This window comes from Myotis myotis, unplaced genomic scaffold, assembly GCF_014108235.1.
Source record: "Myotis myotis isolate mMyoMyo1 unplaced genomic scaffold, mMyoMyo1.p scaffold_m19_p_9, whole genome shotgun sequence".
Lineage (NCBI taxonomy): Eukaryota > Metazoa > Chordata > Mammalia > Chiroptera > Vespertilionidae > Myotis > Myotis myotis.
Window position 1 is genome coordinate 36,099,817 of NW_023416401.1, and position 24,334 is coordinate 36,124,150.

A 24,334-nucleotide genomic window follows, 5' to 3' on the forward strand; every position below is an offset into this window, starting at 1 on the left:
ATTCTGACAGAGGTGAGTGTAAGATGCAGTGAGTGGATTATTTTCATACCTTATAAATAAGGACCCTGTGACATTAAGAGTTTGACTGTGAATTATGGAGTAATTCTTGCCCAAGGCTCTGATTCCTAAACTCATGTTCTCTTCACCTATGACAACTGAGTCTTGTAAAGGGCTAGGTGACTGGTTTACAGTGGCACAAGTATACAGAGGAGGAACAAGGACTGGAACTAAACTCAGTGCTCTGCCCATCCAAGTAGTGCATAATTCATGCACATGAAGCATTAAGGATGCATTTATTTGATTAATAACATTTTAAAATGAAAATATAACTAGAAGTTTAGCAAACTAAGCTCTAGTTAATGCTGTATGAAAACATGAGATCTTCCTTTGAGGGTTGAAATCAGGTCATGTGGGAATTGGAATTTTTTTTTTTTTAAATATATTTTACTGATTTTTTACAGAGAGGAAGGGAGAGAGATAGAGAGTTAGAAACATCGATGAGAGAGAAACATCGATCAGCTGCCTCCTGCACATCTCCTACTGGGGATATGCCCGCAACCCAGGTACATGCCCTTGACCGGAATCGAACCTGGGACCTTTCAGTCCGCAGGCTGACGCTCTATCCACTGAGCCAAACCGGTTTCGGCTGGAATTTTTTTAAAATTATATTCAGAACAGGCAGTGCATGTTAATGATAACTGTGACAATAGATTATTGTAATTTTCTATATATATTTTCTGAAATTATCTTCCTTGAGTATACCACTATATGGACATTTATTGAATAAGATTTGAAGTAATTTATTTTTCTGATCATAAAGGATGGAACAGGGTGTGTTCTCTTCACAATCCTTACATAAATGTGTTTTAAACGTTATTGTTCACATAAAGGAAGTGAAAATCACAACCACAGTGTGGTACCACTTCGCATCCTTGAGTCGGCTGGTATTTTACATATATAAGGGTTGGTGAGGCCGTAGAGAAATTGGAACTTGTGCATTGCTGGTTGGGAATTTAAATGGTGTAATCACTATGGAAAACAGTATAGTGGTTCCTCAAAAAGTTAAACATAGAATTATCATGCTTCAGCAATTCTCCAACACATGAGTAATGCATTGCACTACCACCTAACCATGGCTACCCAACCTCACTAGGTGAGAGGGATTTTCATCTCCATTATATGTAATCTCATGGGCCCACCCTTCCGTATGTGGTCCATCATTGATTGAAATGTCTTGTGGCAGTAGATATATTTACATTGTTGTGCAGCTATCATCACTATCATCTCCAGAACTTTGTCATCATCTCAAACTGAAACTCAATTTCCATTAAAAACTAACTCCCCATCCCCCTTTTCCCCAGCTCCTGATAACCTCTATTTTATTTTCTCTATGATTAGCCTTGTACTGGGAACCTCATATAAGTGGAATCATGTGATGTTTGTCATTTTGTGTCTGACTTATTTTACTTAGCATAATATCTTCTAGGTTTATCCATGTTATAGCATACATCAGAATTTTATAAGGTTGAATAATCCTATATAATAAAAGCCTAATATGCTAGGTATCTGGTCAACCACTTGGCCGTTCAACCAATCAAAGCGTAATATGCTAATGATTTGCTAAGGCTGCTCAACCGCTCACTATGACGTGCACTGACCATCAAGGGGCAGACAGTCTACCGATTGACCAGTCACTATCACATGCACTGACCACCAGGGGGCAGACGCTCCAACCAGTAGTTTAGCTTGCTGCTGGGGTGCCACCAATCAGGACTGAATGAGACAGGCTGGACACACTCTGGAGCCCTCCCATGGTGCCTCCCTGGCTGGACAACCTCCCGTGTCTCACCCTGGCCCCAGTCGTGCACCGGTGAGGTCCCTTGGCCTGGCCTGCACCCTCTCACAATCCAGGACTCCTCAGGGTATGTCACAGAGCCAGTTTCGGCCCAATCCTGCAGGCTAGGCAAAGGGACCTCACTGGTACATGAATTTCATGCACCAGGCCTCTAGTATTTAATAGTTTGTGTACCACATTTTGTTTATTCATTGATCTGCCTGTGGACATTTTGGTCATTTTCACCTTTTGGCTTTTGTAAGGCCATTGTGAGCATCTATAATAATAAAAGTGTAATATGCTACTTAGACTGGATGTCCTTCTGGATGACCTTCCAGATGAAGCTGTGGCAGCAGGGGGCCGAGGCAGAGGTGGCAGTGGTGGGGGCTGAGCCCCTTATACAAATTTTGTGCATCAGGCCTCTAATAGGTATATAAATACATGTTAGAGTCTCTGCATTCAGTTCTTTGGGGTATATATCAGAAGTGAAATTGCTATATTACATGGTAATTCTTATTTAGTTTTTCAAGAACTATCACTCTGTACCATTTTATTTTAATATTTTATGTCTAGCTTTGAGAAATAATTGACATGAAATATTGTATAAATTTAAGGTGTACAGTGTATTGATTTGATACTTATGTATTGAAAAATGATTACTGTCATAGTCTTAGCTAACACCTACATCATGTCACATAATTACCATTTTTTTTATGGTAAGAACATTTAAAACCTACTCTCTTGGCAACTGTGAGTATATAATACAGTATATTAACTATAATAACCACGCTCTACATTATATGCCCAGAACTTATTTATATTCCATTGGTGTTTTTCAGCCGTGAGAAAGAAGGTAATTCTGCCATTTGCAACAACATGGATGGTCCTTGAGGGCATTATGGGAAGTGAAATAAACAGAAAAAGACAAATACTGTATATATTAACTACATATGGAATCTAAAAAGCAAAATTCATACAGAGTACATTGGTTTATATACATGTATATATTTATATATGTGTGTGTGCATGTGTGTGTGTGTGTAGATATCTCTCTATATAAAAGCCTAATATGCAAATTGTCCCCATGGGAGTTCAACTGGGAGACCGATCACTCTCTATGATGTGTGCTGCCCACCAGGGGGCAGCGCGGAATGAAGGAAGGCCCCAGCCAGCAGCTGGAAGGCCCTGATCAGCTCTGATTGCCAGCCAGGCCTAGGGCCCCTACCCGTTCATGAATTTCATGCACTAGGCCTCTAGTATAGATAGAGATAGATGATAGATATAGATATAAGATATAGATATAGATATAGATATAGATATAGATATAGATATAGGTAGATATAGGTAGACAGATATAGATATAGATAGATATATATGACATCTTTATCCATTCATCCATTGATGGTCACCTAGGTTGTTTCTAAATCTTGGGTATTATAAATAATGCTGTCATGAGCATGGGAGTGCAGATATCTCTTCATGATTTTTGTTTTTTCTTTCCTGTGGATATATACCCACAAGTGGGGTTATTGGATCATTATGGAAATTTTATGTTTAATTTTTTTAGGAATCTCCACATTATTTTCCATAGTGACTGCACCAATTTACTTTCCCACCAAGAGTACACAAGGGTTCTCTTTTCCCCATATCCTCACCAACACTTTTCTCTTGTCTTTTGATGATTGCCATTCTAACAAATATAAGGTGATGTCACTTTGTGGTTTTGATTTTCAATTCCCTAATAATTAGTGATGTAGATCATCTCTTCATGTGCTAATTGGCCATTTATATATATTCTTAGAGAACTGTCTGTTAAGTTCTTTTCCTATTTTTAATTATTTGTTTTTGTCATTGTTGAATTGTAGGCATTCTTTCTCTGTTCTAGATATTAATCCTTTATCAGATACATGATTTGAAATCGTTTCTCAGTAGTGGTTTTGAGTGTATTTTATTTCACAGTTTTCATGGTTGTTACTCTGGATATTACAATATACTTATGTGACTTATTACAGTCAACTAGTACCAACATTTTACCACCTTAATCTATGGAAACCTTACTTCTACTTAGGTCTCTTATCTCCCACATTTTTAGATGTCATTGTCTTGAATATCAGATTGCCTTTTTTTCAGTCAATAATATGATTTATGGAATTCATGAGTAAAAAGATTGCACATACCTATATTTCTGCTCTTATCTTTGTTTATTCTTTCCTTATGCTCCACTTTATTTTATTTTATTTTGGCTTAAAAGAACCTTCTATAACCAATTTTTAAAGTTAGGTTTGCTAGTGACAAACTCTTTTATATTCCCTTTCTATAAGGAAGTCATTATTTCATCTTTATTTCTGAAGGGTAATTTTGCAGAAAATTGAATTTATAGTTGACATTTTTTTCTTTCATTATTTGAAAAACATTATGCCACTTTCTTCTCATCTCCATGGTTCCAAATGGCCAATCTACTATTATTCAAATTAATGTTCTATAAAAACACTTGGTATGTATTCCTTTGGGTTTATTCTGTTGGGATTTCCTCAGATCCTTGAATTTGTACATATGAGTATTTTACCAAATTTTGGAAGTGTTCAGTCACTATTTCTTTGAATATTCTTCTAGGCCCATTATCTATCTCCTCTCCTTCTGCTAGTTCAGTGACATAAATGTTGGGTGTTTTGCTACTGTCCTGTCGGATCCTAGAGTTCCTGTTTATTTAAAAAATATTTTATCTATACTCTGTTGTTCATATTAGGTGAATCAGTTGATCTGTCCACAGTCCTTTCTACTCTTCTTTTGAGCCCATCTTCCAATTTATTTCCTTTTATTATTATTTCCGTTATTGTATTTTTCAATTCTATGATTTCCATTTGCTTATTTTTTATAACTTGCATTTATTTGGTGAAATTTTCTATATTTCCATGTGTTCTAGAAGAATATGTAATTGATTGCTTAAACAGTTATTTGATCGCTGTTTAAAATCCATGTCAGATAATTCAACCATCTGACTCATCTTAATCTTGACATCAGTTAATTGTCCTTTCTCCTGTGAGTTGTGATTTTTTTTTTGGTATGATCGGTAGTTTTTTATTATATCCTGGATATTTTCTCTGTAAAGTTAGACAAAGGAGACTTTGGATCCTATTTAAGTGTTTTATAGTCGCAGGCGGTCACTGTTTTAAGTTTGAGATGCAGGTCCTCCCCTACATTTTTGGGCCATGGTTCCAATGACAGTTTATCTTCCAATGTGTTTCCCTTGTGATTCTGGTCTGCCGGCTTTAGTGGTGTTGCTGAGGTTTATTACTAGTCCGAGCTGCACTGCCTGATGGAGCTGAATCAGCTTTTGATGGTCATGCCTCTGGACGCCTCTCACTTAGGAAGGAGGGTCACAGGTGTGCAGGACAGAGAGGCTCTCTGGGCTGGGCCACGTCTCAGGTGGTGAAGTTTAATAAAGGCAACCTGGTGTAACAAAATTTGAAAAAAAAAAAAGATATAAAAATGGGAAAGAGATGTACAGAAATATGCCAAAGACAAAAATGTGTCTTTCATAGCCTTTTCTACAGATGACCCTACACGTTTCCCATCCATGTTGGAAATAAAGGCAATAGAAAGAGGCTCCCTGTCTTCCTGTACTTCTTTTGCCTCTGGCATAGACTTTCTCACCTAAATACCGTAAAAATGAGCTTTGTGCCCTCTTTTGTAGCAGACATTTTACTGTGATGGCACTGGCCAGGGAAGCAAGTGCACAATTTATTTCTACTGAATCTTCTGCCCAATGTGAACCATGAGGGAACCAAAGAAATTGTTGCAGCAAATTGCACTTTGGGAGCACTCCGCAGGTCTCAGGGAACCTTGCCACCTGAAACATGTTTCCCTCCCTGGGTCTTCGAAAGGCACAGTGAGGAATGTAGGCATGAACAAGACAAGGTGGGTCAACTACAGTTGCTAACCCTTTACATGTTTCTCCACCTGTTGCCATTCAAGATATTTTCTGAATGTGAATTCTTGTATCTTTATTCCTCAAAAAGTAGTGAATAAGTGATCCACAATAGATGAAAATACACTTCTGAATAGTGGGTATATGTATATTAGAGGATGCATTTTCAATGGTTCAGCACTTTTATGCAAGCTTGTAAGTGTAGTGGTTATGAATTTATAACAATAAGTTACATTTGACTTTTCATATCTTTCTATTGCTGGGCTTTAGTCAAGATGTTTTAGTGTTGTCCCTCAGAGGTACGTCTTCAGGGAATATGAAGTCGACCATATCTGTTCAATGTACTTATTAGGTGGGTGAGTCAGACTAAAGAATTTTCTATGTTGGAAGACACTAAAGCATAGTTTATGGTCTGCTCAAAACATGACATATTTTTAAAACCCTGATTATTGCAGGTAATGGTATTATTGACATTGCAAAATTTTGTAATTAAAGAATAGATTTAGTACAGTGCTTTAAACTTATTTTCCATTATGTTTTCCATTATGAAATTGCTTTAAGGTGGCTGTTTCTATTTAGACTAAAAACAAATGCAGCCAGCCATTGTGACCAAGAGCTCAATTTTGTCACTTTATTATCATAATTATTGGCAAGAAGAAGAGATTGTATATTGATTTAGAGGCAAATTTACATTTTTATTATTGTTATTCCTCTGATCCTCAACAAGTTGACACAAAATAAAGTATGCATAATTTTAAAAAATGTTAAATAGATCAATTTCAGAACATTGAACTGGGGCTTTGGGATTTCAGGTTATTCACTTAATTATAGCTGTAATTCTCAGCACCTATGGAGAATTAATTTTAATGGTCATGAAGTAAAAGATAAGTTTTAAATGCTGTAGAATTTGCTTAATGTAGTTTAACTTGAGGGGAAAATATTTTTCTGTAATCTACGTGACTCATAGTTTATCCTTAAGCTTCTTGAGAGCAAGAACCTTACCTTCCCCATCTTTCTGTTAGTGCCACAAAACCAACAACCACCCCTATTTATGTATAATGACTGGGCTTTAATTTTATGTGCAATATGGTAGTTATAGTAATAACTCTTATGTCCATTAGATGTTATAACTTTTGATTATCCATATTTCAGGCCAATATGTCTTCAACACTTTTTGTCGGTGATTAAACTCAAAGTAATTAAATTCATATAATATTTTATCATTTAAAAGTTTAGTTCATTTTACCATTACAATACCAGGATGTGAAGTTCCAGGAAGGAATTTGTTTTCTACCCTAACCCCAGAACCTGAAACAGTGTTCTAGCACATAGTAGCCATTCAATATTTGTTGAATGTATCAATACATTTTTTTAAACACTGTGGAAAAAATAGTCAGCATAGGCTGCCTTTGTGGTACAGTATGAAGACCCCCAGAGTTAGTATAAGGAAATCTAAATTAGTGTCCCCTCTGCTACTAATTCGCTGTGTGGTATCAGGCCTGCCACCTAACCTCTCTGTGTCTTTCTTATCTATGAAATGACGAAAATAGATTGGATGAGTGATAAATTCCAGCCCATGTTTAAAAGTGCATAAGTCACTGATTCATGATTAGTAGTATTCATTTGGGAAGCAGCCAACTGGAAATAAAGTTACAGTTTGTGGCCATGACACCAGTGTTGCCAACTGGCACGTCAGGGCTTGGAACTAAGACTTTGGTCTCTGGCTACTAAAAATTTGGCTCTAACAATTAAACTAATTACCAACTTCATTCTTTTAAGGCTTTTCTAAACTTTGGCATGGCAAGTTGATTTTTAAGAATAAAGAAAGCTAAATCTGATGCAGAAGAGAAAGATGTAGCATAATGATAAAAATAACTAGAATTAAATCCTGGCTCCAAAATTTTCTGAGAGCTTGGCCAAGTAATTTAATCTCTCCATGGCTCAATTGTAGCATCTGTAAATAAGGATAATGATGATATCTAAATAAAGTGATTTATTTAAAGTTCCTGGGACATGAGAAGCTTTGACAGCCTTACAGCCAGGCTAATGTAAAGTAATTAGATGAGTGAAAAAATTGTTCATGAAAATAAATCTGTGTATTTGGCCTGAGGCACTGAAAGGTAAAACAGTGTGTGAGCACATGGCTGAGTAGGTCTGTATTGTGGCACCTCCACCTCCTAGCATTAATAATTTAGGCTGTTTCTTAACATCTCTACATCTAGGTCTTTTCAGCTGTAAAATGGTGATAATAATAGCAATCAATGTAATGTGCATAGAACAATGCCTGGCATATTGTAAGCCCTCAATAAATGGAGCTATTCTTATTATGTTCTGTTAAGTTTTTCCACACGGGTAATTAAAAGAGATGTGGAAAGACTATAAGTCCACTGAATGAAGAAAAAACAATGGGAATTCAGCAGGCCAAATAGATAATAGTCTAGTGCAGTGGTCGGCAAACTGTGGCTCGGCAAACCACGGCTCGCAAGCCACATGCAGCTCTTTGACCCCTTGAGTGTGGTTCTTCCACAAAATACCTACTCCTGCGCATGGGCCACGAAGTTTCAATTGCACTGTACTTGGGCGCCTGCATGTGGTATTTTGTGGAAGAGCCACACTCAAGGGGCCAAAAGCCGCATGTGGCTCGCGAGCCATGGTTTGCCGACCACGGGTCTAGTGGATTGTTGTTGTGTTTTGTGGGTTTTTTTTTTTTTAACTATTTGCAAACATATTAAACTTTGAGATTTCAGGGGGAAAAAACGCTGTGTAAATGCAGGGTATTGAGAGATCCCACTTCAGTCATTGACAATAAATAACCAATTTAATATAAAATTATACAATATCCAATTTTAAAATCTTGGGTGATGCACCCTACCCTTTTTATTTTCTTAATCCTCACCTGATTGTATGTTTTTATTGATTTTTTAGAGAAAGAGAGAGAGACATCAATGTGAGAAAGAAACATCAATTGGTTGCCTCCTGTATGCACCATGGCCAGGATCGAACCTGCAACCTGGATATGTGCCCTGACCAGAAAGCGAACCCATAACCTTTTGGTGTACGGAACGACGCTCTAAGGAACTGAGCCACCTGGCCAGGGAGAGCCTTCCTTTTAACTGAGAAACCTGCCCAAGGAAAAGATCTTTTAGTCTTCTGCCACATGGATTAAAAGATGCTGCTGAGCAATGCTCTAAAAGTTGTAAATAGATTATTATTCTTTTGCTGGCACAGCTATACCATCACAGTGAGTCGTTGCACGCCTGCCTTTCACCGGGAGCCCCAAAGCATCGGGTCTGTGGAGAAGTGAGTCTGTGTTTGGGGCAGTCCCTTACAATTTCAGCACAGAGAGTTCTTTAGCCAAACTGAAGCTGCAAAGCTGTCACAGTTGGGCTGAGATATAAAGGAGAGGATGCAAAGGGAAGAACACGGGTCAAATAAGCAAAGGCAGTTAAATGGAGGCTAAGCTCCCAACTAGCACTACACATTTTAAGGTGCTTTGTTTTTAGTGAGCCTTAAAGAGACATGAAATAAACATATATTGCATGATGGTGAAGCCTTTTTCAGTTGATTGGAAAATTTCTTGGTTATATCTGAGCACACATTACCCCATTTTTAAAAAATCATGTGCAGTTGTTCAGAAATAGGTACAGCCCATTCTTCCAACAGGATTAGAGTAGAAGGAACTTCTTAGCAGAAAATAATGGAAAGTTTCCTCCCTTAAAATTATTTGTTACACAGTAAGTTTGTTTATACTTTAGCAAGTAAGTGCTTCTTTAAAATATAAATATCTCTCAAAAGTGTAAGGTATCTCCTTTATTCACACTTTAAAAGTAAATTGTTGCCCTAGCCAGTTTGGCTCAGTGGATAGAGTGTCGGCCTGTGGACTGAAGAATCCCAGGTTCGATTCAGACCAAGGGCACATGCCCGGGTTATGGGCTCGATTCCCAGTCGGGGGCGTGCAGGAGGCAGCCAATCAATGATTCTCTCTCATCATTGATGTTTCTATCTCTCTCTCCCTCTTCCTTCCTCTCTGAAATCAATAAAGAAATATATTTTTTAAAAAGTTTAAAAAAAAAAAGTAAATTGTTTTTATTGCTGACTTTTCTCTTTCCCAACTGAGGATTTGACCTTGAAGGCAGTAGAGTCTGAAATGGAAAATTTAAATTAAATTATTAATTTAAATTAAATTAGAAACAGAAGGACTTCTGAGGTCGGTTGGTTCAATAAAGGAGCTTTGGTCAGATATGCAAGAGCTATTTGGGAAGGAAGGAGAAGACGTTTGGACATGTGAGGAGAACAGTCTAGTTGGCAGTTATATTAGGATTTTCAGTTCATTTCCTATATCCTACATCCAATGCTTAAACTATAAGTTAATGCTTGAAGCACTTGCTAGAGTGTGTGCCAGTTCATTGCAACAGGGTAACTGTTAATGTCCCATAACTAGCAGGTCCCAGGGCATAATGAAAATGCAGGTCACTTGTTCCAAAGGCAGGGCAGAAGGTTGGTTAAATGTTCTAAAATACAAGACTGTTTCTTTCTTCTGCCATTTCTCTCTCAACTTATCATAATGTTTACATTTACTATTTAAGGTAGTTCTAAGGAAAGAAAAAACAAAAGTTTAAATGATTAGCATGAGTTTTACTATTCATCTTTATATTGTACATTGTAAATGAAAGAATATTTAAGTTATTTGCAAAATCACCAAAATTACGCAATTTATATTTAATACTAGTAGATCATGCATATGTATACCCTTCTTACCAGACCAGTGGAAACACTGCATAAAACTTTACTGTTTTATTTCACTTCTCGATATGGGTACATTCTACCAACTCTCTCTCTCATTGGCTCACTGATGAGTAGGGAAGGGTTGAACAAAAGGAACTATGGATTGCACTTTCTCTCTTTCTCTTTGCCATCATTTTCAGCAAAACTGGGCTAATACAAGTGAAAAAAATTAAAGAAATAAAAGATATATAATTGTAGGAACAGAAAAAAAGTTCCCTTCTTCTCTCCTAGGTTCTTTGGCTGGTCTAATAATTAATTTGACATAAGTTAACAGAAGAAAAAAATGTAATTTCTTATGTATGGGAGTCCCATAAAAAAACTAGACTCGAGTGACCAAAGCAGGAAGCATTTATACCTTTTAGACAAGGAAACAATAAATTTGTGACAAACTAGCAAGACAAAGGTGTTTGGTGAAGAAGTAACAAGATTTGCTTATGCAGCCTCTTGGCCCTAAATTTCCTCTCTCTGGTGATGAGGATAGTTTATGCTGGTACACGGAGGGTACCTTTCCCAGGGGAAATTCATCTTACTAGTATGCTTTCAGGGAGACAAAGGAGGGTCAGAGTGTGCTTCTTACACAAGCTGCTTCTCGAGTACTTTTATTAGTAATTCAAAATAATCAATATACCAAAGTGGTGTATTTTGGGGTGGCATATTCGACTCCCCTTTATAGAGCTCCTTGGTCATCCGTATTTCTTAGCACCATTACCTTCTTGTGAAGTTCAAAGCAAATTCTGGTTGGAACAGACAACATGGCCCCTGGGGACTGTCAGCTTCCCCACTTACTTAGTCATGGACATAAATACTCTACCTCATTCTCATATTGAATCTCACCGAGCTCCCAGAAATCCTGGGTCCACCAGAATTCACCATCATGCACACTTATATGCAGATGAGATAGCAAGGGGTGGCTGAGGACATGCATGATGTGTAGATACCCCCTGCTCACCCACATGTGCCACTATCCTGTTGGTCTCAATCCACCAACACTGTTTAAAGATAAATATTAAAGCACAGGCCCATTCTCAGCATGAGGCTTCATGCAACTGCCCAGGTTGCATACCCATGCATCCAGCTTTGCCTTGATGTTTCTTATACACAAATAAGGGATCAATTAGCTAAGTGGTTTGCAGAGGAAGTGGAAATGGGCTAGTCTTTTTTTTATGTGATCTGACACTGTCTCAGACATATGGAAAATCACAAAATAAATGAAGACCTTGTTCTGAAATTCATTCTCACTCCAGGATCTGCAGGCGTAGAAGGACCAGGAAGCAGATAATTTAACTTTGTCTTCAAACAATCATTACCTTATGGGCTATAAAGTTTGAATAAAAATTTTAGGATAAAACATTATATTTTAAATGATGCTGCTTATTCAGTAAAAGAGGTAATTGAGTGGAAAACTTGAGAGAGATTATTTGAGATGGAAGATAGCTATACTACGAGTTAGAAGGCCTTGGTTAGTTCTGGCTAAAATCCCAGGAAATAAGGATTTTGACATTCTAATCTCAATTCTGTCACCAAGGGGCAAGTACCTTGGGCAAGTCAATCCCCTGGTCTGATTGGCCATCCTGATTTTGAGATGATAGTGCCAATTTCCTCATCTTTATAATGAGGAGCCTAGGCAAGAATCAGTAAGTTTCCCAACCTATTGATCAGGAGAATGAACTGGGGAGCATTTTTCAAAATGCAGATTGCCCTGACTGTACCCGTAAATACTCTCATTTAATAGCTCTTGTGTGAAATTCCATAATTCGTATTTTCAGCAGCCATCCAGGCAGTTATGATTATCATCCATTTTGGGAACCACTAGCTAGATGACATTTAAGATACCAGCCGGTGTTTAAGATACTTCTTTATATTACTTATCTAACTTAGGAAATACTCCAATTGTAATAAAATTGATTTTTTTCGTTTTGGTAATCATTACCTGAGGATATGCTTTCCACTGATTTTTAGAGAGAGTGGAGGGGAGGGGAGGGGGAGAGAGAGAGACAGAGATGTGAGAGAGACATATCCATTGGCTGCCTCCCACATACATCCCTACTGGGGCCGGGGATCAAACCTGCAACCTAGGCACATGCCCTTGACTTGGAATTGAACCCAATACCCTTTTGTGATAGGGCTGACACTCTATCCACTTAGCCACACTGGCCAGGGCTAAAATTGATTTATTATTGTATATCTTGGGATCTGGGATTCTTTTCCAGAACTTGCATATTCTTTCCATTTTGTTTTTACAGTCAATAAAGAACAATGTCTAGCACAAAATATATTCTCAGTAAATACTTATGAAGAAATAAATGTCAGTTCTGTATGTTTAACAATAATCAATTTTCCATTATCTTCTTGAGTTACCAATTCCCCATATTTGTAGGGGGAAAATTCCTTTCAGATTTTGTCTGGTTTAGTGGTATAATGAGAATATTTAAGGTAATAATTATATTTAAACCATGAAAATCATACTTATACCTGATAGCTTTTGATAATACAATCTCATTTTTATCCTTTGTAACCTGAATAAATGAGACATAAGTGAAAATATAATATTCCCAGCATGTTTAAGTGTTATGAAAGTACATACCATTGTTATTATTGTTCTTGCAGTTTATCACCCACAGCATTGTAATACTTAACCTGTCAACTGTGCCAGTCTCAAATATTGCTCAAAGAAGTTCTGCAGAGAATTGTATAAGCCCTCAACTTTTTGAATGTTTGGTATTCTCTTTAGAAACAAATACAATGTATGAGTTTCTAAAGGGATTGAACTTCAAAGCAGAGATTCTGGGATGTCCTCCTGCCTTTATTATTAGCACAGTAAGATCGAGCTAGCCCTGTCACCTGGTCTGGCCTCTGATTCCTCTTCTGTAAGAGAATTTCTACATTCATTCAGGCACTTGCATTCTTTTTTTTAAGATATATTTTTATAGATTTCAGAGAGGAAGGAAGAGGGAGAGATAGACACATCAGTGATGAGAGAGAATCATTGATTGGCTACCTCCTGCACGCTCCCTACTGGGGATCGAGCCCATGACCATGGCATGTGTCCTTGACTGGAATCGAACCCAGGACCCTTCAGTCTGCAGGCCGACACTCTATCCACTGAATCAAAACAGCTAGAGCCAGGCACTGTCATTCTTAACTTAGGTTAAAAAAATTACTCAAACCTTTCAATATTCTCAATTCTGAATATCATTACATCTCCACTTAATACTTAGGTTTACTATTTTCTTATTCTTTTCTGACAATATTTTAATATGCTAGGTAGGGCCACAAAAGTATATTGCTTAAAGGAAAAGAGAAGCAGAACTCTGTTAATTCCGTCCCTTTCAACACCAGATCATTTTTGTGTGTGACAATGTCCTTTTCTTTGTGACCTTTTTGAAAGAATAGTTACAGTTCACATAAAACAAGTGATGTGGGGATACGTACCTCTGCATACGTTTGGGCCCAAGCAGAAGTCCCATTTTAGCGCTTTCTTGAGAAGGCATCATTAATCATGAGGGGAGTGGTGTGGCGTAGGCAACGGCAAACCCCTAGTGGTACACTTGGGAAGGTTATGCCATGTTTGTTGTCTTCCTGTGACGTCAGATGAACTACTCTGAAAAGAATAGTATTTTTTACCTCCTTTTTTAGTCACAGCTGCTGTGTTGAAGTGTTGCTACAACAATGCACAGGAAGTAAATACAGTCGTGTGTGTAATATGTCTTATAAAATCAGTGATTGATGCGTGCATGTTATTGCTTTTTAAAGAGGATATAATTGTGAATAGTAGAAAAGTAGATTGTAGCATATCAAACCTATTTATTTCAGTGACATTTTTATGATTGATTTTATTTTCTGAAAAGCATAAAAGTACAAAGTGCTTTCATCATGCAAGACCAGAGCCATGTAACTTTTCTGGGAGACCCCCTCCTCACATCATTGAATTGGAGCCTGCCAGAGGAGTTCTTATGAGATCTTCTTAAGTATCTTTTTGTTTCAGGATAGTTATTGCATCTAATTATTGCACTTTGTTGTTTCAGAACAGTCACACATCACGTGCCCCGAGTGGTAACGGGCTAAAAAACTGCAAAGTTTGGATCTGTTCCTGTCTTACAAGCTAGAAAAATGGAGAATTGATATTCAAAGGTAAACTGTCTTTTTTTTCCTTTATTTATCACATCCCTACAGCTTTCTCTTCAACCATCCTACAGGAAACAATTTCTTTTTTTTTTGATAGCATGGTATATTTGAATATAAACATTTATGGATTGTAATTCCAGACACATTAACAGGCAACTGGACTTAGAGACTGTGATTTTTAACTCCCTAGTTGGCTGTATGGATTCTGAATGAGATGTGTTGTACATGTTTCCCCTGCATTCTTATTGTTAATCTGCAGTGGCAGATCAGGCAAATGCCATTGGCATGACTGTGGATCAAACTGTTGTACTTTAGGTTAAGCATGGAATTATGAAAACGGGTGGCATAGTATCAGCTTTTATTTTTTCTTAGAGTGTTGTACAAATGTTAATCAGCCCAGACATGCTCAATGTGATCTACGTGTGCTAAGAAAGGCAGGGGAAGCACAGAGGCCATACTATGACCTTCACTCCTTTTATTTTATTATGTAGCTTTGGAAAAGATTAAAAGAAGGGTCTTAATGAAGTATGAATCAGGAATACTACGCGTGTGGAGTCAGCTACAGGGGATTGATATTGCTGAGTACTTCTGTAAACTAGCATCTTTGTTTAGGTTGCTTGTATGAGAGAATGACATGGGTAGTTTTTTGGGGAGCTAATCCCATGGATCAAAAATTGAGAGCAGAGAATGAATTGGGAAGAAAAGACCAAAATAAGGGTGGGTGAACCAGCCCACCACTGTGTACCAGGGGAACTTGATTATTCTGGGACCCCTAAAATGATAGAGCGACCTTCCAGAATTTCTGCCTGAAGGATGTGCAGCAAGTTTATCCACTGACCTTTCCCCTTGGTTGTCAATTGCTCCCTGGGGCATTGACAGCACCACCTGCTGGACTATGCTGGTACCTCATGAAGTAGAAAGCAGAAAGAGTTGTCACTGGAGGCAGACACTGAAAAGTCCAGAGAGCCAAGTGGCCCAGAATGGTATGTCTGTGAGTGTGGCTGGGGTCAGAGGTGGGCCAAGGTGGGGTGATCCAGGGAGCCAGAGGCATCTGTCATAGTTCCTTCTTCTTTTCAAAGCATACAATAAATCACATATTCCTCCTCCTCAGTGAACTATCTCCAGGAAGAAAATGTTTTGTGTTTTAAAGTTGTTAATAGTGATTTCCAAATGTCATAGAACCAGAGTGAGCTCTGTTTCAAAACTAACTTATTCATTGATTAATTTCCCATTCCAGAACAAGAAGTACATCTTGGTCCACATGTACATTTGAGCCATCATATAATAAGATTTGAAGTATGACCAAAACATTGGAATTAAAGATAATGTAATAACGTTATATCTATATTTATTATTCACTGTATATTTTTTTGTATATAAAAGGTGTCTGTGGACACACAAATATTTAATTATTCTCTTTCCTATCTGGAAACAACCAGTTAACAGTGTCATTATTTGTATGAAATGAGTGACTTAAATTTGCATGTCAGAACATAATGTGGCAGAGATGGTCAGCCAGCAAAATGGATTTAACACAGTAAATTGATTCCAAGTTTGTTTGTTATTGTGATGTAAAGATTATAATAAGGATTGACATAAGATTAAAATAAAGTCAGGTAAAGCCTCCCATTGTGTTGTGACCTGGAAGATCATTTGTTTAGAGGAGGAATGTAATTAATTGGTGAACTCTGTAAGGAGCATCTATTAAAACAAACCGGTAACAAACATTTAAAATTAAAGAATGTACATTAGCGTGCAAATTGAAATGAAATGAAAGTGGAGGGGGGAGGGAAAAGGGCAGCAGAAAGAGGCGGGAAAGGTAAACCAGGGTAGTGGCAGATGGCAAGGCAGAAATGCCAAAGAGAAGACAGAATCAAACTATGGGGTGAAGAGAATGGCTGACAGTAGAGAGCATGTCTTAGAACAAATCACATCCTGAGCACAGAATGCAAACCCAGTGAACAGTCCCAGTCACTTTCCTGAGTTGTCAAAGAAAGAGGAAATGACTATACCTTCTTACCTGAACAAGGCAATCACCTCTCCGGTCTCATTCAGCCCTGAAGTCTTGCTAAATATAAGTTTGGTCATGTCTGCTTTTTGCTCAGAAAATATTCTTTGATTTATCAATTCGCCATTGACCAAACTTCTTCACTAACATTTAAAACCTGCCACTCTGTTTCCTGACTTATTTCTAATGACTTCACTTACCAGTGGTCTGGACCGCTGTCTTGTATGGAGGCTTCCAAGTGATTTCATGGATTGGTCTGGGATGAGGCTCAGGAATTGGCATGTCTAACAAGTTCCTGAGTAATGCTGGTCCTGCTGGTGCAGAGACCCTACTTTGGGAACCACTAAGTAAAACGAATGATCCAGGTTGGTGTCACAAGTTCTACATTGCAGCTGCAGTCAAGACTGCTGGCAATACGAGGACTTGCTTGCCAACTTCCAGTGTGGGAGGTGTGTAAAGGTCAGGATCTGTTTTCTGGTCAGATAATGACTTAATATCATAAAATCTTCAACAGTAAGTCTTTTGATACATTTGATGCCCTGCTGTGTTATATACTTTAGGTTTATAAATATGTGTTGGATGGTTGCGGGGGTGGGGGATGTGGAGGGAAGAGAGGAGGGAGAACAGGAAGACAGATGGACAGGTTTGGAAACCAAGGGTTGGTTTCAGCAAGAAACATAACTTCTTACAAAGAAACTGCTCTGGCATATGCCATTAGGGAAAAACTAATTTCCTTCGCATGAAAACCTCCCTATTGTATAAGACCATACTCAATATATAAGGCATTTTATTAGGTGGAATAGCTCTGTGATTCAGAGCCTGCACGTCTGGTTATCAATAGCATTGTGCTCTCTAATAAGCAGAGTCGTTCACAAAGGAATTTCTGCTATTTGATTGAGTACAACAAGGGAAATGTCATTTATATCAAGACAAATTGGACATTTTACTTTATAAAAGAGCCACTGGGTATGTGAAAGCAGGAAATCACATCTATTTAATAAATTCCTTTGCAAATGTCTCTTCCTTGAGTTTAAATTTTGCAGCTGCAGCATAATTTGAATGTTTGTTCACATTTAGGACAATTGTGCTTTCTGGTTTTTTGCTTTCTTGCATTCAAATGTGTTCACGTATCAACATTGCACATTTTCTCTCTGCATCTTTTCATCTGCATCCTTCATCCGGCGATTGGCTTGGTAAATTTATCTCACTTTTCTTGCTAAAATAACTGTTCCTGCTGTCTGTTTTCTGCCTACTCTTTGATTTATTCCAGAAAGTGGGCTCAATGCCTACTTTTTAGAGCTCAGTGTGAAATTTGTTCTGTGTGTTTCTAAACCAAGTCCCCACGTTTTTTTTCCTGTGATGTGTTCTGTTGTAGCATCAGCTTCAAAATGCACCCTGGAAAAAGCTTATTGCAGCTATGTATTAGCATAAATAATAACAATGTATGACATGATTCTTAAAACTTTATTTTTAAAACTTATTTCATAATTTATTCTAATAGTAGGACATTAAAATTTTCATGTCATGTTATGGCATTCCTAATGTTAAGCTTAAAGGAAAAATCTCACTTCCAACATTGTTATTACTTTCTTATATGTCCTTGGCTGATTCCTTAGGCCTCGGTTACCTCCATTACAAAAAGAAGGAATTAGGATAAATGTCCCTGGGGATTCATTCTACTGCCTTCTCTTGCAATCTCAGGATGCATATCATAAAGAGCTACTTAAAATTATGCACAAAAGTATGTGTGTGTCAGTCAATCGACTAATGGCACATATTTGACAATAAAGTTGGAAGAATAGGGTTTTGAATACAAAGATCTGAGTTCAAAACTTAACTTTCACCTATTAACAGCATGAGCTTAGAGAATTTACTGAACTGCTCTATGTGACTTAGTATTTTTATCTGTAAAATGGGGGCAGTGTTAGTGTTACCAGCAAGGTTGCTTTAAAGACTAGAGATAAATCTTAAAAATAGTTAATACCATGCTTATATGCTGAACATATTTAGTTCTAAAGACTTGTGCAGCCCCCTAAGCTGACCAGAGCCCTAGACATGGTTTTAGAAGGTAATGGAGACTACATTCCTATTCTCCAATATCATTCTACAAGGGAGGAAATTTTTATTTTAGACTCTAAAAAAGGAACATAGTTTAGAAAATGTATCCCAAATTTACTAGTAGTCACTGGATATTTACAAAACTAATGGGAAAATTCAGAATATTTGCTCATCTATCCAGGAAATTTGGCTCTGTCCATTGCCACTGGTTACACATAGCAAGCAAGGCCCTTTTTTAAAAAGAGTGACTCTTTGAGTGTCAAAGCATAAAGTTGGCAATTGTATTCTGTTTTCTGACTTGTTATCTAGACACCGTTTGGGCAGAAAGTAAAATATAGATTCTTTAAGAAAAAGGGTTAGCCTGAATAAATGTCCCTATACTCTTTATATCTGATTTTAGTATGTTCAAATGTATCCCTTTCTTTCTTGTCCTCTAAAAGCCTAGTTTTATAGCCAATTTGCCTGATGCATGCAGCTTTATGCCCACAGGCAAATGAAATCAAATTTTGGTCAATAGATGTTTTATTTGCTACAGGATACATGCAAATAATGAATTTGTCTGCTCCTCTTATTTGTCTTTGAGGTTGAATTGTCACTTTGTTGTTGGTTAACCCCAGGACTTTCTCAGCAGAAATTCAGAGCTGCCTACTTAACAGGAATAGATCAAAAAAGTTTGGGGGTATATTTCATCAATCTTGGCAGAGGTTTTAATCCTGTTGCTTTTTTTCTATTTTATTATTCTATAAATCTTCTGCAAGTTTATGTGTTTTGAGGTATAGCTTACTGTTTTACTTTTATGTAAGTCAAATAATTTAGGAGCTAAGAACTCTGGTGCTGTTTGAGTATCATAACTGTTTCAGACATCTGTAAGACAGCTAAGATCTACTTGTGGAATGTTGTGTTTATTTGTCATGTCTCAGAAACATATCAGTGTCAAAATGAAAATCATACTGATGAGGTCATTTCAAGCCCTAAGGACACACACACACACACACACACACACAGAGTGCATGGTGGTGGTGAAATTGTTTACTTAGACAATTCAGTCCTTCACAGTAGAATAGTTATTTCTACATAGATTAATTCTAACTGAAATTGCCATTTCTTATTAACTGACCTATTAAGAACTCTCTTAAAGAAACGTATTTTTTGTTGTATGATAGAATAAGGTGTTTTTTTTTTGAGAGTTTTTTTTTTAATATATTTTATTGATCTTTTACAGAGAGGAAGGGAGAGAGAGAGAGAGTCAGAAACATTGATGAGAGAGAAACATCGATCAGCTGCCTCCTGCACATCTCCTACTGGGGATGTGCCCACAACCCAGGTACATGCCCTTGACCGGAATCGAACCTGGGACCTTTCAGTCCGCAGGCCGATGCTCTATCCACTGAGCCAAACCGGTTTCGGCAAGGATAAGTTTTTTATAAAATAGCATATAATGGAATTTATTATAACTCACATTTTTGAGTAGTTGTTGACATTGTAAGAATACCCAAGAACAATTTACTAGGTAGTAAAAGGTTCAGCTTGATGAGAATTATAGGAGAACAAGAAAAGGAGGGAAGGCATGTTAGCTGAGATTATTTCGTTCTTGCTGTATACTCATCATGTGCTAGAAATTTTCACCTAAAATAGCTCATCTATGTATATAAAAGGCTAATATGCAGAGTGTCCTTGCGGGAGTTCGACCAGGAGAGGGGGAGTTTGATCACTTGCTATGACGTGTGCTGACCACCAGGGGGTGGCGTGGAACAAAGGAAGGCCCAGCTGGCAGCCAGTAGCCGGGGAAGGGAGGCCTGGCTGGCAGCCAGAAGGCCCCGATTGATCCTGATCACCAGCCAGGCCTAGGGACCCTACCTGTGCAAGAATTTCATGCACCGGGCCTCTAGTTTCTATATAAAAGCTAAGGTTAGAGAAAAGATGGAACCATTTTAAACATTAGTGCCAGAATTCTTTACCATTCCCATGTAATCTGGGAATTATAAATCAAATAAGGTACACATTTGACTAAATAATGATAGTGATTCACAATGCCTATCTCTCTGGCACTTCAAATATTTGAGGACTTTTTGGTTATTGGTATTTATTTATGATTAAAAACATGATAGCAAACATGATTTAAATACTTAGGTATATGCCAATGTAGGGGAGATATAATTTTATATTTACCCTTAGAGTCTTTGGCTATTGACATAAGACAGATTAACATGAGAAAAGCACACAAATGTGTGTTTTTTTCTGTTTCCACAAGTTTTTTTTTTTAATTTAAATCTTTATTGTTGAAAGTATTACATATAGCCCCCTCTTTCCTTCATTGACTACTTCTAGCACACCCTGTCTCCTGCCCCAGGCCTTCACCTTATTGTCTGTGTCCATGGGTTATGCATATATGCATACCAATTCTTTGGTTGATCTCTTCCCACAACTCACCCACCTCTGCCTTCCCTCTGAGATTCCACAGTCTCTTCCATGGTTCTATGCCTCTGGATCTGTTTTGCTCATCAGTTTATTTTGTTCATTAGATTCCACATATGAGTGAGATTATGTGATACTTGTCTTTCTCTGACTGGCTTATTTCGCTTAGCATAATACTCTCCAAGTCCCTCTATGCTGTCTCAAAGGGTAATGTTTTATTTTCCTGCTTTTTTCCAAGTGCCTTTGGCTCAAAATAATCCCTGTGCCAAAGTGCCATATTTTGGGGTGGCACATTCTGACTCCCTTCACCAGGCATTGTTTTAAGCATTTCACCTAAGTTACCTCACTTAATCTTCACTATCACTTGTGAGAAAACTTACTGTGCAACTACAGGGAGAAATCATCAAATCTATCATCAAAGTAACAGATTCCATGATATTTTCTCAATCGTAGAGGAAGCTCACAGAAAACTTGTTGAAGATACAGAAGATATGATCAACACACAAATAAGATTCGTTTACTGGTTATACGTAGACTTCTTCATTCAACCGTTGGAGAATACCAACTCTTTTCAAGTACATGTATAATGTTTTTAAATTATGTGCTAAGCCATGAATCAATTCTCAAATGTACTCTTCATTTCAGAGATGAAGACTCTGTGGAAACACTAACTAACTTGCCAGAGAACACAGAGCTAGTCTGTGGCAGAGCAGGGTCTGCCATCAGAGCCACTTGGCTACTGTATTATCTGTCCATATTGGTTTTACAGGTGGAAAGCAAGGAGTTGGTCTTTAAGAAATAATTTAAACTTTTATATCAGGAGGAGAGAACTAGAGATTAAATCTAATTTATTAACACAAGGATGCTACCAATTTGAGATTAAATCTAATTTATTAACATAAGGATGCTACCGATTTGAGATTAACCAATTGGAGTGTTATATAACCTATGAAGCTAGACTTAGAAGAAAGCAGTTCAAACCATAAATTAAAAGTAGGTTTAAATGATTCCTGAATGTTTGAATAGCAAAAGCAAAGCAAGAATGGCCTAGTTTGAGTTATTACCTGAATTCATTTCCTTAAATAACTCAGACATGAATTATTCATCATGTTTGGGGCCTGTGTGTGAAATAGGAGGACATCCACTGGTGTTTCAGTCACATTTAACTCATTATTTCCAAAACTAAACTCATAAATGCCTCCTCCTATCTGCCCCTCCCTTCTCTGCTCTTCTCTGTCCCCACCTTTGTCACCGCTACCCACACACCCAAAGGCTTACATTAGAAACCTGGGAGTCATCTCTGAAATCTCTTTGCCTCCCACCTTGGGTAAATTTGAATGAATTTGTTGAATGAAATTCCATATTATCCATCTAGTGTTTTATTGCCCTAGTTAGATGATTACAGTCAAAGAGAGTGCGGATATCAGATCTATGCTCTGCTGATGTTTTCTAATGTGTTTTGGTTTCTGGCCCCACTATTCAATTCCCATGTGTGGTTTGTTGTTGTGTTGTTTGCATTTTGTTCTTAGTGGTTGTGTTGGTGTTGAGTGTAAATATATTCATGGACGATCCACTATAGAAAGGTTAAGATACTTTCTCTTCTCCATAAAGATACTGTATGTGTATGTTGACAAGTAGAGTGTTTTGCCTTTGACACCCACACGTTCTCAGCAGTATTTCACTCTTTAGTTATATTCCATGGTGGGGAAATTGGTTTCCTGGCAAGGCAGCTTTCTTAATCAAAGACTTCCTGGGTCTTAAGTAATAAGAAACTCAAATGTTTCTAACTGAAACTTATAGTGAGGCTTAATTGGCCACATATTTCAATCTCCTTTTGGGATCTAAAACTATAAACCTTATATATAAGAAAATATTTTATGAGGGATACAAGGAAAGTTTCACACATTTGATCCATTTTTATTTAAGAGAAGTAACTGGTAAATAACATACGCATTGGTATAAAAAGCTTGAATAATTTATCTCTTCCTTGACATTTAAATTGTTCCTTCTTTCCCTCTATTTTCATTATATTTAACTCAAACTTGTATCTAAGTATGGAAAATTGTGCATAGTTAAAACATGGGAAAAGGTTCCTTGGGCAGGTAAACTGAGGGCCTGAGTTCCAATAGGATCTTAACATTAAGATGAACCCTGCCCTCCAACCTCCTACCCCAGGGAGACAGGTATAAGAAAAATTATGGATGATTGAATTCCAGGGAAGACCCTCATTTAGGAGGGGCAGGGCAGGAAGAAGGAATTAGCTGGGAAGTTCAAAGAAAATCAGAGCTGGACACTAGTTATAGCATTAAAAGCAGATTTATTCCAGATCATTGCCTCACAAATCACCTAGACGCTTCTCCGGTGTAACCGTCCTGGAGGAGGGTTGTGTCTCTCCTCCAGACACCGATAGCCTCTCCTCAAAGTCCTCAGGGTGTTGAGAACCTGTCATGTAGCCCATTGTGTAGTGATCACATTTGAGTCTCATAAAATTTTGTTGGGATTCACAGAGCTATGTGACTTGCCTCTCAAGATTACATCTGAATCGCCCGTTGTGCTATCAATGCCAGATACCTAGTAAATGCTCAATAAATGTGTAATGAGTACATCAATTAGCTTTATCTGATTATATATTTTATTTTATTGAGAAGATTTAAAACTCCTAGATAATAGGAATTACCTTTTCCATGCTTTTGTATCCCTCATAATACCTAGCAAAAAGTATATTACAGAGAGCAAATAAAAGTACTTGGTTTATTTATCTTAACAGTTCTTTATTTTATGATGTTTGCCTTGTTCCATGTTGAATGCAAGATAGTTTAGAGTAGAACTTTGAGTATTGCTTTGCCATAAATTAGTATAGCACCAGGCTCTCCTGGAAGCTCATTTCTGCCCTAGGATTACAAACTGTTAACATATTAGATAACTGTTTTACTTGGTTGAATGAAAATAGAAGTGGAAATAATATCAATTTTTATTGAGACTATGTAACCGGCTCTATGCCACATACTTTATAGATAATATATCATTTTATTCTCATAACACCCCATGGAGTAGATAGTATTTTAGTCCCATTTTACTAGTGAGCAAGAAAGGCATAGAATTCAAGGAATTTCTCTAAAGCCATGCAGCTAGTAAGTGGCAGAGCAGGAAATTGAACCTAAGCACTATGGCGCAGAGTCTG

At 37.5% G+C, this 24,334-nt stretch overlaps 1 protein-coding gene across 3 annotated transcripts in view; it reads left to right on the top strand.

Annotated features, from left to right (window-relative positions):
* The window catches only part of DLGAP1 (DLG associated protein 1), a 617,521-nt gene that overhangs the window by 196,259 nt on the left and 396,928 nt on the right, over positions 1 to 24,334 (top strand). For all 3 annotated transcript variants that reach the window (XM_036322630.1, XM_036322632.1, XM_036322631.1), the window contains exon 3: positions 14,573 to 14,678. The gene's annotated coding sequence lies outside the window, so the exon portion shown is untranslated. The remainder of the gene's footprint in view (positions 1 to 14,572; positions 14,679 to 24,334) is intronic.